This window comes from Falco biarmicus, chromosome 10 (genome assembly GCF_023638135.1).
Source record: "Falco biarmicus isolate bFalBia1 chromosome 10, bFalBia1.pri, whole genome shotgun sequence".
Taxonomy (NCBI): Eukaryota; Metazoa; Chordata; class Aves; order Falconiformes; family Falconidae; genus Falco; species Falco biarmicus.
Window position 1 is genome coordinate 7627382 of NC_079297.1, and position 14024 is coordinate 7641405.

The following is a 14024-nucleotide window of genomic DNA, read 5'->3' on the forward strand; positions in this document are numbered from 1 at the left end:
CGCAGAAACATGAATCAATGACAGAACACGTGTGCAGAGATTGGGAAGCACATTGTTCAATCTCCTACAAAAGAGGATGGGAATACCTTTCTCTCTTCTACGCTAGTTTGTTCCTGCTGAATAAAGCTGGACATACTGCAAATTGGTCTCATCAATAATCAAGCTGGGACGGGCAAAAATAAAGTGACAGGGAGCAGGGATACAGGGCTCAAGTGGCAAAACAGGTCTGAGGATATTTTGCTCAAAAAACCATGATATTAAAACTATTCACGAGAGAGAGGCTTGAATAATCACTTTGTGTTGGTTGGGCAAGATGGAGACTCTGGGGGTGGTTTTGCCCTTCACGGTGTTTCAGACATGAGCCCTTTCCATCATCTCCCAAGCAGGTGAGCAGCAGGGTAATGGGATGGAGAGGAGGAATTAGAGCTGTTATGCCCCACAGTTGCTCACCTGTGAAACAGGAGGCTTGGGGAGACAGCACGAGGAGGCAGAGTGAACATCTGCAGGAGCAGGCAGCCCAGGCAGGCCACTACAGCATGTGAGCAGATGGAAATTCAAACTCCTGTGCGAAAGGGGACAGAGTCACAAATCTTGTGAGAGCGAGTACAAATGGCACAGCCCCATGAAAGGGTCTCTTTCCCAGGACAGGGGCAGTCACGAGGAATACGAGTCAGCCAGCTGCGCAGCGCTGCCCAAGCCAAACGCTGCTGCATCCTGCATTGTCAGGGAGCTGAAAGGAGCCTCGTCCTTGAGTTGAATGAAAAATTAGTCTGTGGATGTATTCACGGGACAAGGGAGTGCAGAGACAATCGGGAGAAAACTATCTCAATACTCGCCTGGATTAATGACTCAGAGAACTGTCCAAACAGCTGTGTCTGATACCGAGGATATCTGCAGGCAGCAAAAGGCTCAGTACCAGATGCAAACACTATCTCCACCGTGCAGGCCAGCACCAGCAGCTAAAGAAAGGGGAGTTCCCTAAGAGACAGCTCTATTTGGAGCACGAGGGGCAGCAACTGAATGGCCACAGGTAGGGTAGAAAGGTCTTGATGTGCAGATGGGCACACTTACCCACTTTGCCAGTCACGTACAAAGCACAACGCTGCGCAGTATCAGAACCAGAGGGTGAATCTTGCACAACATCCTTGCTAGGGATTCACTTCTGCCCTTTTTTGATGTTCTCTGTATACAGCCATCAGCACAACTGCAGCCCGAATCTGTGTGAGCTAACGGAGAAGCTTCAGGTGGGAGCTGAAGGAAACTGTAACCCTTAGGAGGACTCGCACCTTTGTCAGCACTTTGTATGAGCAAAAAAGGCCATGTGAGGCTAAACAAGGCATTCTGAACAATTACTTACCTACTCACACACCGATGCTGTGGTGCAACCAAAATAAGTGCCCGCATTGATCAGACACAAAGAAACCAAGGCTGGCAGCGAGCTAATGACCTACCTACCCACTGCAATACGGCTGGCGTAGACCTCTGCAAGTCCCTGCTCCTAAATACCTCTCCCAGTCTCCAGACAAATTGCACCCTTAAAACATCCTGTCTCAAAGGACAGTAAAAAGTTGTTTGTTTTTCAAGGCACAGAAGTCCACAGAGATCAGATGGTGAGCAACACTTCACTGCCCACCAGCCAAAGCCAAGGTGGAGCCTTCATTTCTGAAGCTATACAGGCACTGAAAACATGGTCTTGCCATTGATTTCCCTCATAATTCCCAGAGTTAGAGGATGCACTCCATCACGTTCCCACTAACATTTATTGCCCCCACAGAACTATTGGATAAACCCTTTTTCCAGCATTCCCCAGCCTGTATTGGGAAGCCATTTTCCCATTTCTCCCAGCCTCTGTACTGTCCCGCCCGTTGCACAGCAAGCTACAGACCTCGCTACGTACATCTGCAGGAGCAGCTCCAGGCTCTGCTACTGAACTGTTCTGTAACTTCGGGCAAGTCACCGAAACTCTGCCTTAGTACCTCCTCCATGCAACACTGACCATGAACTTTCTGCAGCTCTTGGCGTGATACAAAGCTTTGGTGGCCGTAACTGAGATGAAGAGTTAGGTCAGTATAAATCCTGAGCTGTGCTTCCTTACATTAGAAATAAAACCTCCGTCAGCTGGTATTTAACCCCTTGTGAAAACCCTACTATTAAACCCATTTACCAGTAAGCACTCAACAGAATGGATAACACTGACATCACTTGCTAGTCCACGACTGGGAGTATGAAACCCCAAAGGTACCAGCACACTGATGTTTTAGTCAGGTCTGCCACAGGAAATTTTAAAGAAATATTGGCAGCTGCCAGGCAAAATTCACTCAGGACAATCAACAACAAAAAAAAACCGTTGAAAGAAATTTATGGTCTTCAGTAAGCAATAGATCAGTATCTCACAGAATCATCACGTATATTACAAGGAAAGGTCTATAAAAATAAGCAGTGATGAGTTAAGAGGATCATTTGCAAAGGAACAGAGCCCATGAAGGACAATTTGGGGATAATTTCAGCTAAAAACAGGGATCTACAAGTAGACTAATTTTAAATACAATGGAAAACACAGAACTGATCCACTAAATAGAAAGTGGGGAACTGAAGAGAAGGCTTCAGATTCTGCTCAAGTGGCTGTTTTATGCCCCTTCAGAGAGGGCTCAAAGGACTAAAACAGAGCAGATACTTTGTAAGTCACTTCCCAGCTCCACTGCCGTGCATGAGGAGGGCATTTAAAGTGAAGCATTATTGTCCTCACTTGGCATAAAATTTTTGAACACCAGTTGAGAGGTCTCCAAGCCAGCCAGCTGCAGCTGAAGCGTTGCATACTACCACTCTTGGCTTTCACTCAGACCACAAGAGCATTTAATTTTAGAGAGCAAATGGAGAGCAGAGAATAAAAGTGCTGATTTCAATTGCCTTCATAAGGCAGTGTCCTAAGCTTTAGAAAAGACAGAGCTACAACATAATCAACAAAGTCAAAGATACTTCCCTAAAAGCATGCTCCTAACATTTGACCTCAGTAACAGCAGACTGAAAGATTAAGTTCACTTTCAAGATAGGCTTGGTGAGATTCATAAAGACAATCGTCACAAACAGACAGAAGAAAATTCTGAAGCAAACCTGCCTGAACTAGAGTGAGGGTCTCTGTAAAGCCTCATCCCTTCTCCCAGCACCCCACAGTTATTTGGCTTGAGCAGGGATGTACCAAAACAGTCACAGCACATCACACTAATGCAATTAATCTGGAAAGCATTACTTCCAGTTCTTTTGCTCTCCTTTTTGGTAAATCACGTCATCTCACTGGGCCTCTTGTCTCCCCACCTGCAAACAGCATTAATAGTATTTATTTCACAGACAGCATGGTACGAGATTCTGCTAATTACCTGTCTGCGCATAGCTGTGAAATCTGCATGCACTGAGTTTTGCAGCATGCCAGGCACATTTTGTACCTGCTAACCCTACCCTCAGCCTGCTGTGCCTCACTGTGTCGTGTCTCACTGATGTCTATGTCCATCGCTTCCTGCGTGCAACTCTGCTCACTGCACCATCACCTTAAAAGCTGGGGGAGGAAGAAACCCCACTACATTTGTCTGACAAGATTTAGCCATACTGGCTGATTTTTATCAACTTCTGTTTCTCCTACTGCTTCATGTTCTCGTCACTAGACTCTTACCTAACCCAACTGAGGTCAGACTCACTGGCCTATAATTTCCTGAGTACTGGTGTGCTGCAGAGGCAGCTCAGCATCTTTGCAAGTGGGTTAGGGACAGATTCAAAGGGTAACATTCTGCGAGAAACAACGCTAGGTGACGGCATTCATTTAAGACAGATCTATGCTACAAGCTATGCGTGCTGTTGCCCAACTTCCTACCATCTGTACACCAAACTTTCAGCTTTATGTTAAATAGACATTAATCTCATGCTTGTATACTTAGATGGAGGCATGAGATAACACATATGTTGCTCTTGAGATGCACTTCCCCACTCACAATTTGTGCTTGTGACTGTAATGGAAATATATATTAAAATACATGTTTCTGTTCTTGTATTTGGCTTTTCGGTGCCACCCACAATTCCCAGTGCCTGCACATTCTGGCTTCTCACATCCCACTTGTCCGCTGTGCTTTGAATGTTGCTTGCTACTTGAAGTCCAGCTGGCCAGAGTTTAACCCTTAACTTCCAAGATCCTCTCCCTGGCTCTCTCTCTAAGCCAGCCCACTCAGCTCCACAGCCCCGAACAGAATACCGCAAAGCATCCCCAGCAGCAGTCTGGGGGCCGGATCCCACCCGACATCATCACCACCAGGAGGAAACAGCCAGCACGGTAACCAGGGTGCTCCTTCTCCACCTTCCCCTGCCATGAAGAGCTCATCTCACCCCTTGCCATAGTTTCTCAGCAGTCAAACTTCAGTGAAGAGACCGAAGGAGACGGGTGTGGGACAAACATCTGTGAAGCAACAAGCTGAAGGTCCTGAAGCAGGCTCTGAGGCCGGGAGCCAGGGGTTAGCACATGCCTTGGGTTACTTTCCTAGGATCAGACAAAAGCCTGGAAAGCAAAAGGTATAAACCCACATATAAGTAGGAAGCACTCAGCTCAGCCAAGAACCATCTGCAGAGACTGCAGTAACCTTGACACAACAGGGGATAGCTGACAGTTGCCTTTAAACAGCAGCACATAGGGAACTCTTCCAGCTCGTGGCTATTTCACAGCAGTGACGAGGGCTGAGCTGTGGGGATGGTGCAAAGGGTCTGTGTGTTTCACGAAGCTATCTCAAAGGGAACAGGTGTGCTGAGATCAAAGAGCACTTACTAGCTCAGCCATTTCTTGTGTCCTCTGACTGTAGCATCTCCTTTATGCCACATACCTACCTGCTTTTCCCAACAAAACTGAAAAGACTGTCACACTTTTAAGCTCCTATGAAAAATTGAGCACATTAGGCCTATAAGTCTCATTTTCTGCAAAAATCTCTGCAAACGTGCAGACAGATCCATCAACATTCAGAATGTCTCGCATTTGCCTTGCAAATTAGAACTGGTGCACCGAGCACTGGTAGACCATTCACGGCCTTCGATACATGCACACAGGAGCAGAATCCCACTGGCACTAAGGTGCACTGGTGCCAAGAATTCGGGGGTGGTCCAGGAAAGGAAAAATGTAGTATTTGAAAATCCTCTTAGGTCTGTCACTTCACTAAACTCTTCCACAAGGCTCTCTGTTTCATGAACAATTTTCTCGGTATCTTCTCAATATTTTTAACTCTTCCAGAGGTCACCAAGGGAGCTTGGGTCTCCATTGCACAAGGATGCTGTACATCATGCTTCAGTTTGCAAATGCTGCAGGGCCATATGACAAATCAAGCACATTCCAACATACACAAATGGAAGTGCATGGAGATCTGTGTGATCTGGTTTTTTAAAAGGATCCACACGTGCGAAATGACCTGACAAGAAATACAACCTCTGTAGTGGTGTATAAGGCTTCATCCTTAGGAGTTACGGACTAGATTCTCAATTGGCATAAATCAAACACAGCTCTAAGCGACACCAAAGGAACAACATCTAGTGGCTGACAAAGGGTTCTAATGTAAAATCAAGGCAAGAGGCAAACATCTAATGAGAAAAATGCTGATCCTTCCTTCCCAGTCCCATATCACACACAGATGCCCCAAATATCATCTCCTGTCCTCTTTGAAAGCCATGTACTTGTGGTTTTCCCAGCCCTATTGCTCTCCCCATAAGAAATGGAAGTTAGCTACTAGTCTGACAAGAACGCTGCGAGGGACCACTCTCCTCAGTGTACACCTTATGCTAGCTCATATCTTAACAAGCTGCAAAAGAATCAGTATTTTGTTGCTCAAAACATCATGGAAAGACGTGAGAACTTCTATCGAGCCCTGCTGTAGGCTTCCCAGCGCCGGGAGCAGCACTGCTGGGAAGGGCTGCACGCCGGGCTCTCTGGCATGAAGCCATCCAGCCCCACACCCCGCCCTTTCACCAGACCAGCTATTTCACACGCCGGAGAGAATTTCTCTAATTTTTGTTTTATTATTTTCTCATGTTCAAAGTCTACTTCGAACACATGCCGATTTAGTATCTTAACAAGTTATTTTATTTTAGGAAGACACATGGCAGATAAATTTCCATTAGAAATGCATCAATTTAAATAGATCTTTGGCTGGACTTTCAAATTGTTCCTAATTAATATTCCCTTTGAAATCTCTCAGTTTCCTTTGCTACTACCTAGATTTTCTGCATTAGAATATAAAACCAGTATTTCAAGGAAAAGTCACTTTTGCGTGTAAAGTCATTAGATACTGCTTCGTTATCAAGGTTTAATTTTTAAGCCAATTTTTTCTCCTCCCCTCTGAAGGACTGTCAGGCTAGTAACTTTCTCCCCTTATCTTCCTACTCATACTGCTCTTTGGCATCGGTGTAATTTCTTTCCCACATTTCTTTACTCCATGGCTTGACAGTTTTTAATGAGCCTTTCACACCTGTGGTTTTATCTAGTATTAATTCTGTACCCTCAGTTCCTCTCCCTGTCGTACAGATCAGGTTTAACTACATTGTAATCAGTGGTCCTCTGTCGCAAACTGGCCGGCTGCAACAAGGTCTTTTACCATCTCATACCAGCACACTCTTCATGCCAGCCCCTCTGCTGCCTTCTCCTCCTCTCTCCTCACCCAGGGTGCTCTCTTCTCTCTGCTTCTTCCTCCTCTTTCTTCCTCGGCTGCCCAACCACTTAACAGAACCAGCCACAGCTGCACCTTATCTACGTCAGCCAACCCACCGCCCCTGAAGCCAGCCCACAGCTGTATATTATCAATGCTAATTAACCCAGCTTCATTCCTCTGCAGTCCTCTACCAGCATAAAACCAGCACAAACATTGTGGTGCCAGGCTTTGTTTTGAACATAAAGCTGTGTCGGTCACGATTACAAGGCAGCATCATGGTGACCGGTACATAGGCTAGTTTGGTGTCCCAGTCAGGTTTCTAGTACACAATTTTCCCTAATCATAAACCCACTTAAAAACCTCTGTGTTTGCTGGTGATGGGAGCACTGTTGACTAAGCAGACTGGAAATCAGGCTCTCCTTCACAAAGCTGCTTCTGGGGCAAAGCTGCCGGGTATCATAACTTTAATGCATCAGGGGGAAAAAAAAACCTTATAGCTACAGCCCATCAGGGAGGTGGGTGAAATCCGGACATTCCCAGCAGCTCAGCTGGTGCTTTTCACAAGCACCATGTTCCAGGGAGTACAAATGGAGAAACTGGGACATGACTTTCAGCTTGACAGGGAAGGTGTCTGCTGACAATGAATGAACCTCCCTATGACTTCAAGCTTTGCTGGGGAAAAAAAGACAAGATTTAAGTGCCACGGAAATAAAAATACCCCATCACTTCATTTTATCCTGTCACTCTGAACAAATGCATGGTTGTTTTTAAGACTACTTCTCAGATGGCCATACGATTTCCGAACAGAAAATCCACAGCGCTGAGCACTGACAGGAAAATCACTGCCCCTAGCTATTACCTAGTCAAATGGAAAATATTTGACTGAGAAAATAAAGTCCTTCATTGGAGAGCTTGAGTGATAAGCTGCAGGCAAAAAAAACAGAATCAAATCAGTGTCAAACCTACATTCACTCCCAAGACATGTGAGCGTGCTACTTGAGCTCAGTAAAAGTCATTTTGCCAACAGGCTTTGAGCCTGTTGAAAAGAAGAAGGAAGGACAATGAAAGGAAAAAAAGAGGATTTTTAAATCAAGCACTGAAAAGTAGCAGAAGATGCCTACAACCTGCCCTGAGACTACAAACCCAGGAAAAGACAAGGAACAAAATACAGTGATTATACCCTGTGCCTGTACTACAACAAGGAACATTTGGGTTTGATCATTCCTAGCAGGTAGAGTTCTTGATGGCAAAGCCCTGTAGGTTTTGCACTTCTGCAGCTTTATGTTGCTTCTCAGGATTTCTCATCTTTCTTTTCCCCAAATCATGTTTTCAGACTTTACAGTTGTTTTAACACATCTCAAAAATGACTTCACGGAAAACAGGTTGTTTTCTTTCTCAGCTTTCCATTGTATTGAGCTCAACCCAAGTAGAATGATGGCTACACACCACGTCTTCATGTCTCAACCCCACTTCTGCTTACCAAATTCTCTGCAGAGCAAGCCCAGACAGACACTAGGTTCCAAAGCTGTCTAGGCTAATGCAACATTTAACAGGCTGTATTTTAAGCAGTGAGCACTGAATCAGAAAGTTACTGAATTCAGCTCCTGCTGCGGGCAGTAGAACTACACTAAAAAAAAATTTGTGCCTAAAGTTTTAGGTGTGAGTAACTAGTATCTGAATACTGCACCTTCCCTCTTTCGTTATGAAAGGAAGTTCAGTAGGAAAGGAAGACAGGAGCATCATTTTATTAAGCAGCCATAATGCTCACTGTAGTTATATAGCAGCAAAGTTATCACGCACTATTTCACAGCATTAAAATGAACTACTCTCCAAGCAGGAGAAATCTTCACATCAAAGATTCAAACACCACAGGCTTTGAGGCTGCTAGAAGAGATCCTTTTAATTTTTGATATGCCTCTAAATAGTCCAAGACTTTGTGAGTTGCAATGGAAAGTGAATCAGACTGATTCCTGAAACAGGCAGAAGTAACTAGAGTCCAAGCAAACAGCAGTTCTGAAAACCTGGACATGGCAGACTTCACAGAGCCTGGCAGCAATCTGTGGAGCAGAGAATGCACTTCAAATTAATCAGTGCTTCTCTACCTGAATATTGAAATGCAGGAGTACGAAAGGGATAGAAAGGGATCCCCGAGATTGACTGTGCACATAAAGCACCTTTCAAGTTTGAACAAACTCCAAAGATACAGACCCTCCCCAGCAGGACAAGGGCCACACACAGAGCAAACACCTCCTTCTACCCTCCAAGGACTCACCCATTCTGAATTGTATTTATATTACTGATTTACATGCAGAAGTTTTGTGCTCTCAGGAAATTCTCCTGAGAGAAATTCTCACTGGAGATCTAGGAGTGGGAGAGAGCCTCACTGCATGCTCTGCACAGCTAACACCTCCCCAGCTCCGTCCTGGAGCAGCACCAGGCCAGCCAGACCCCCCAGCAGTACAGGCACTGCAGGGCACCACGGCCTCCAGCACCAGTTCTTAGGGCAGGGAAAGCCTGGGCAGACCCTGAATAAAACATCTCCTTAAGGAACAAAGTTTCCTTAAATCCTTATCAACACATGACCCAAAATGCCAGATCATCTACGTGGAAGCACTGTCTATAAAAATATGTATAGCAGGAAACAGTATTTGTATAATATGATGCTGTTCCACCACTAGGCTTCATCTTATTCCTTAAACTTAATTTCTACCCTTCCCACCCTTAACTATAGCCTTGCTCACACCATGTGTTCGCTGCAGAAGCTACACAGAAATCTTCTCTCAGAAGCTGGCCAAATGGATCTTACTCTCCCAAGACGGTGTCTCACTGTGCTCCGTCCTCCCAGCACCAAACCGACCAGGCACCAGCAGTAACCAATACCAGAGTGCCATCTATAGCTGCTGCACATGACTTCACAGCACAGCAGAAAACGTACATGCATGCTCTCTCCCCTTCCTGGCATGAGGAATACCTCTCACAGAACCTTCTTTCCTTAAGGGCTTGAGAATAAGAGAATTTAATCATAGCAAAAGATTTAACGGTAGCTACCCTAAGAGGGGCTCTACTTCTCCCAGAGTGAGAGGCGGAGCGTGGGGAATAAAGCCCCTCTCCCCACTCTCCACTAAACAGGAGAGGCAGAGCATATGCATACAGCCCACTGATTTCTGCTGAGGTGGCCCAAAGCCAGCTTATAAAACAGGCTTGTTACAGCTATAAGAATATATCTTCTCATTTAATACTGCATGAAAAGATAGTAGAACAGGTTTGCATTTTTAGGGCCAGGAACCAAGCATAAAGGAAAAAGAGATGGAAACAGCACTCTCCCCTCAGCGCACATCCCAGGACAGATAAACGAGCCGCCTCCACCAGCTCTTCCCAAGGGAAACCGAGCTCCTGGGGAGGTGTTCCACAGCGGTGCTGAGCTGACCCCCCAGGACAGAAAGGCTTACAGCTAACCCCAGAAACACAGCCTGAGGAAACAGGGTTTGAACAGGTGATGTGGCAGATGACGTCCTTGCCTCCTCCTGCTTCTGCCACTGAGGCAACCCGCAAACATGCACACAGCTGCCCTCCTCCTTGGGCACTGGTGCTGCCAGGCACAGGGCGAGCCGCCGCTGGCACTCTGCCGATTCCTTCCACCAGCTCCCTGGGGTGGCCACACAACCCTCGCCACGTCAGTAACAACTACAGGCTCCGCTGCATGCTTGGCTGTAATGGAAAGTAAGTCCAAAAACCCCAGCCAAACAAAAACCCCATCACTTTAGAGCTGGACAACCCCACCTACATGCTCCAACCAAGCTGGCAAAGTGCTGTCAGGTGTCTGCTGGCTTCCAGCGTCAGAAACTGCCACGGAACAGTTACGTAGTTGTTCCCAAGGGTTGCATTCAGCATTCCCACCCAGCCATACTTCTCCTAGGGACGCAGAGGGAATCTTCATGCCAGGATTCAGCTCTTCAAGAGATCTTCCAACCCTGTGCTAACGTGGGTATCTAACAAGGTTCCCCTGTACCCTTTAAGGACCACACAGATTCTTCTTATTAGTCAGTGAACTTCTACCAGCTTCGGTGGCCCCGCTGTGGGACCACATGCACACCCACCGCTCCCGGCGGTGCAAGGGACACACACAGCAGACCACACAGGAGAGGAAGAGGCCTCTCCTCTCCATCACAGAGCTGCCTTGTGGGAAGGTTCCCCATAAATATGCTAGTTAGCATAAGTGCACCAAGACATGCAAACAGGCTGCTCCTTTTTAGACTTGCTGGTTGGTAGCATTTATTTTGATTAACAGTGCATTTATTAGAATTCGGGGTTTACAGATGCCACTGGCAAGCACCCACAACTGGGTCACTACAGAAGCTCAGTCTTGCCTAACTGGAAGGTAAAGTGCAGATTTACATATGTGCAGTGATGGAGAGATGTGTAAAGATCACTGCTTCGGTGAAGATGGTTTACCAGTACCGGCCATGCTTTAGGAAAGCTGGTCTGTGAGAGTTTCAGGGTAAGGCAGTTAAATCAGAGCACCTTGCACACAAAGGTACGAAACAGATTCTACTTACTCTGGGGAAAAGCAACATTTTTCACTAAGGAGTTGATGAGCAGTTGTGGGTTGATTTTTCTTTTTCTTTTTTTAAAGCAGGTTGATGATGAAAAAAAAATCTCAGAACAGTATGACTATCATAAGAATAATTTCTAAAGCAGGAAGCATGACAGCCCCACACCCACAACAGCAGAAGCAGCTGCCACATGCAAGTTGTCAGCCACATACTGCAGGTCTGATCCTGCACTACTTACAGCTACTTGGAGCTTTGACATTGTCTTCAATGCAGTGAGCTGCACAATTCAGAATTAACTAAAAGTCCAGTATAAGAGAGGAAAAACAAATGGGTGGTATTACCCAAGCCAGAAGGTATTTCACACCCCCATCTCAAAGTGGTAACTGCTACGAGAGAGCCCAGCCTGAACAGCAGTATTAGGACCACCACCACTTATACTCAGGATCTGCAGCCCTAAGAAAGGATCCCACAAGTAAGAAGTATCAGTAATTACAACAACCTCTAACCTCATCTGAAGTTCCCTGCAATATGACTTCAGTGCCTCCCAAACTCTGAACACTGGAAGAGAAATTTCTTCTTGATGCTAAGGTGGGGAAAAAAAAAAAAAAAAAAAAGAAAAAAAAAGAGGAGAAAAAAATCAGAGCAGGTTGTTTCATTTTTATCTGGAACATTTCCACCTGCCCACTTCTTTTCTGCACAAAGCCTTTCCAAGTTCAGTAGAAGTCCATGCCTGGCTTTAAGCACAGGCAACACAGGAAGCTGATGGGTGTCAGGAAGATTTTCATAGCCCCTTTGCTTCTGCTACTGCAGTGGAAAGCCAGACCCACTGCTGCCAGCTGAGGGAGGACTGGGAGGAGAAGCAGCTGATTGTAGTGGCAGACCAGCAGTAATCACAGCCTCTGAGCCTGCTGGTTCCTCTGGGCAAGGGAACAGCAAACCCAGTTCTCCCAGAAGGGATCCGCGGCAGCATGGCCCAGATAAGGGAAGCATTTTGCATGCATTTGAAAAAGCTTGGAGCAACTCTGCCTTACAAAATGGCAGAAACCAACTGGCAGCACCCACCGTCCCTGAGCATGGCAGGGTCTCCCCTGCTTGCAGGGACACCTAAGGAGATGAGATCCTTTCTTTTGCAGAGGTCAGGGCAGCAAAGCAGCTGTTTCCAAAAAAGCAACAACTCATAGCAATGACCGAGCTCTCATACCCTGTTTCACCCTGTGAAAGCAGCAAAAGCAGCGCAAGAGGGGGAAAACAAGGAATTATAAGGATTGCTCCACTTTGGGCACTGCTACGTGTTGTAAATTCCTGGTTACAGGTCAAACATCCCCACAGCTCCGCGTGGACAGCCTGGTGTTATAATTGCCTTTTCTGACCGGCACAGAGTCTGGCTGCAGGGGCCTGCCCATCAGCTCACCGTCCAGCTCTAGTGCCACACCGGTTACCTTGTCGCAGGGCTCTAGATTCTGGTCCAAACCAAGGACCCCACTAGACAGTATAAAAAGATAGGCGAAGGTATTTTCAACGCAGAGAGCTTTCAGTGCTGCAAGGAACAGCCTTGCTTTCCACACATTAGCACATTGAAATCTGTACAGCAAGCCTGTCAAACAAAGCAGCTGCTCTCTGGCTCTCCTACACCTCTCCTCAGATGGAAGAGCTTCAATTATGTGGCATGTCTGCAGGATTTTAAAGAGCTGCTGCCGTATCACATATTCCAACCTTTTGCCTTCCTCTAGGCACTGTCTAAGAAGATCTGATGCACTAGTCTGTTCATTTTCACACGGTGGCTCAAAGCAAAAGGTTGCCCTCAGAGTTTGTTTTTCACAGCAGGGGTGTAGGAGTACAAAACCAGAAAGCTACTTAGTTACTGATTCCCTGCCCCTACATTTTCAAACTGGCAAGTTACAGAAAACATTTTCTAGGAGAATATGATCAACTGTAGAAAAAAAAAAGTAATTGAAAGTAGCTGCAATGTCCAATTTTACTTGATTTTGTACATGAGCCCTATGACATTTACACGCTTACAATCTTTAGACAAACATGACCACATCCCGTGCTTTTCAGAAGCATGGAACACCCTTCACAAATAACAGGAACATTCGTAGCCCAACTCAGTTGCTGCTTTGATACCACAGTAATGGCCATGCTAAGAGTCCTAATTAACTCCCACTGATTTCAGAGAACTAACTAAACTGGAGCCAAACCAGGTACATCAACATGTTACCTTAACTTGCAGTCACCTCCTGCTTTTTTTCCTCACTCTGGCAACATATCAACTATCACCATGCTCAGATTAGCTCCTGTTTCTAAACAAATACTGGAAAGGTGAACCTTTTCCCCTAAAAAGATTCTATAGCAAAATTAGCAACACGTACTAAACACCTATAATCCAATAATCCACAGAATCTTCCAGAAAAAAAATAAATGTAAGGAGCTGTCAGTTCAAACCATCAAATCCGAACTGCTTGACAGTGTACTGAACCTTTGAACTTCTGCTGAGAGCAAAAGACATGGCAGACACACATACAGGTCTGTAATCTGAGATGTCAAGACAGTAGGACAGTATGAAGTCTTATTTTATATGTACCAGAAATACACCGCTATGCTTCTTGTGCTGATGTAAGATAAGATTTGCTGCAAGAATATTTTAGTTACCTTGAGCCAGATTTTTATGATCATCCCTGATACTTCAGTAACCTCAACAGTTCATAGGATTAGAGGGCTTGCAGAAATGCCACTTCAGGCATTTAAGCGTTCACCTGACATGCTTTAACACAAGGAACAAACAAACAAACAAAACCATCTAGTTTGG

The 14024-nt window shown here is 45.7% G+C and overlaps 1 protein-coding gene across 4 annotated transcripts in view; it reads right to left on the minus strand.

Annotated features, from left to right (window-relative positions):
* LOC130156003 (opsin-5-like) overlaps positions 1 to 14024 on the minus strand; it is a 45049-nt gene that overhangs the window by 24826 nt on the left and 6199 nt on the right. Inside the window, exons 1-3 of one of the 4 annotated variants that reach the window (XM_056354066.1) lie at positions 6622 to 6831; positions 4369 to 4537; positions 1072 to 1226 (exon numbers count right to left, since the gene is read on the minus strand). The gene's annotated coding sequence lies outside the window, so the exon portion shown is untranslated. Of the gene's footprint in view, positions 1 to 1071; positions 4538 to 6621; positions 6832 to 14024 lie in introns of those variants that run through there. The other 3 variants (XM_056354070.1, XM_056354068.1, XM_056354065.1) reach the window with 3 other exon arrangements.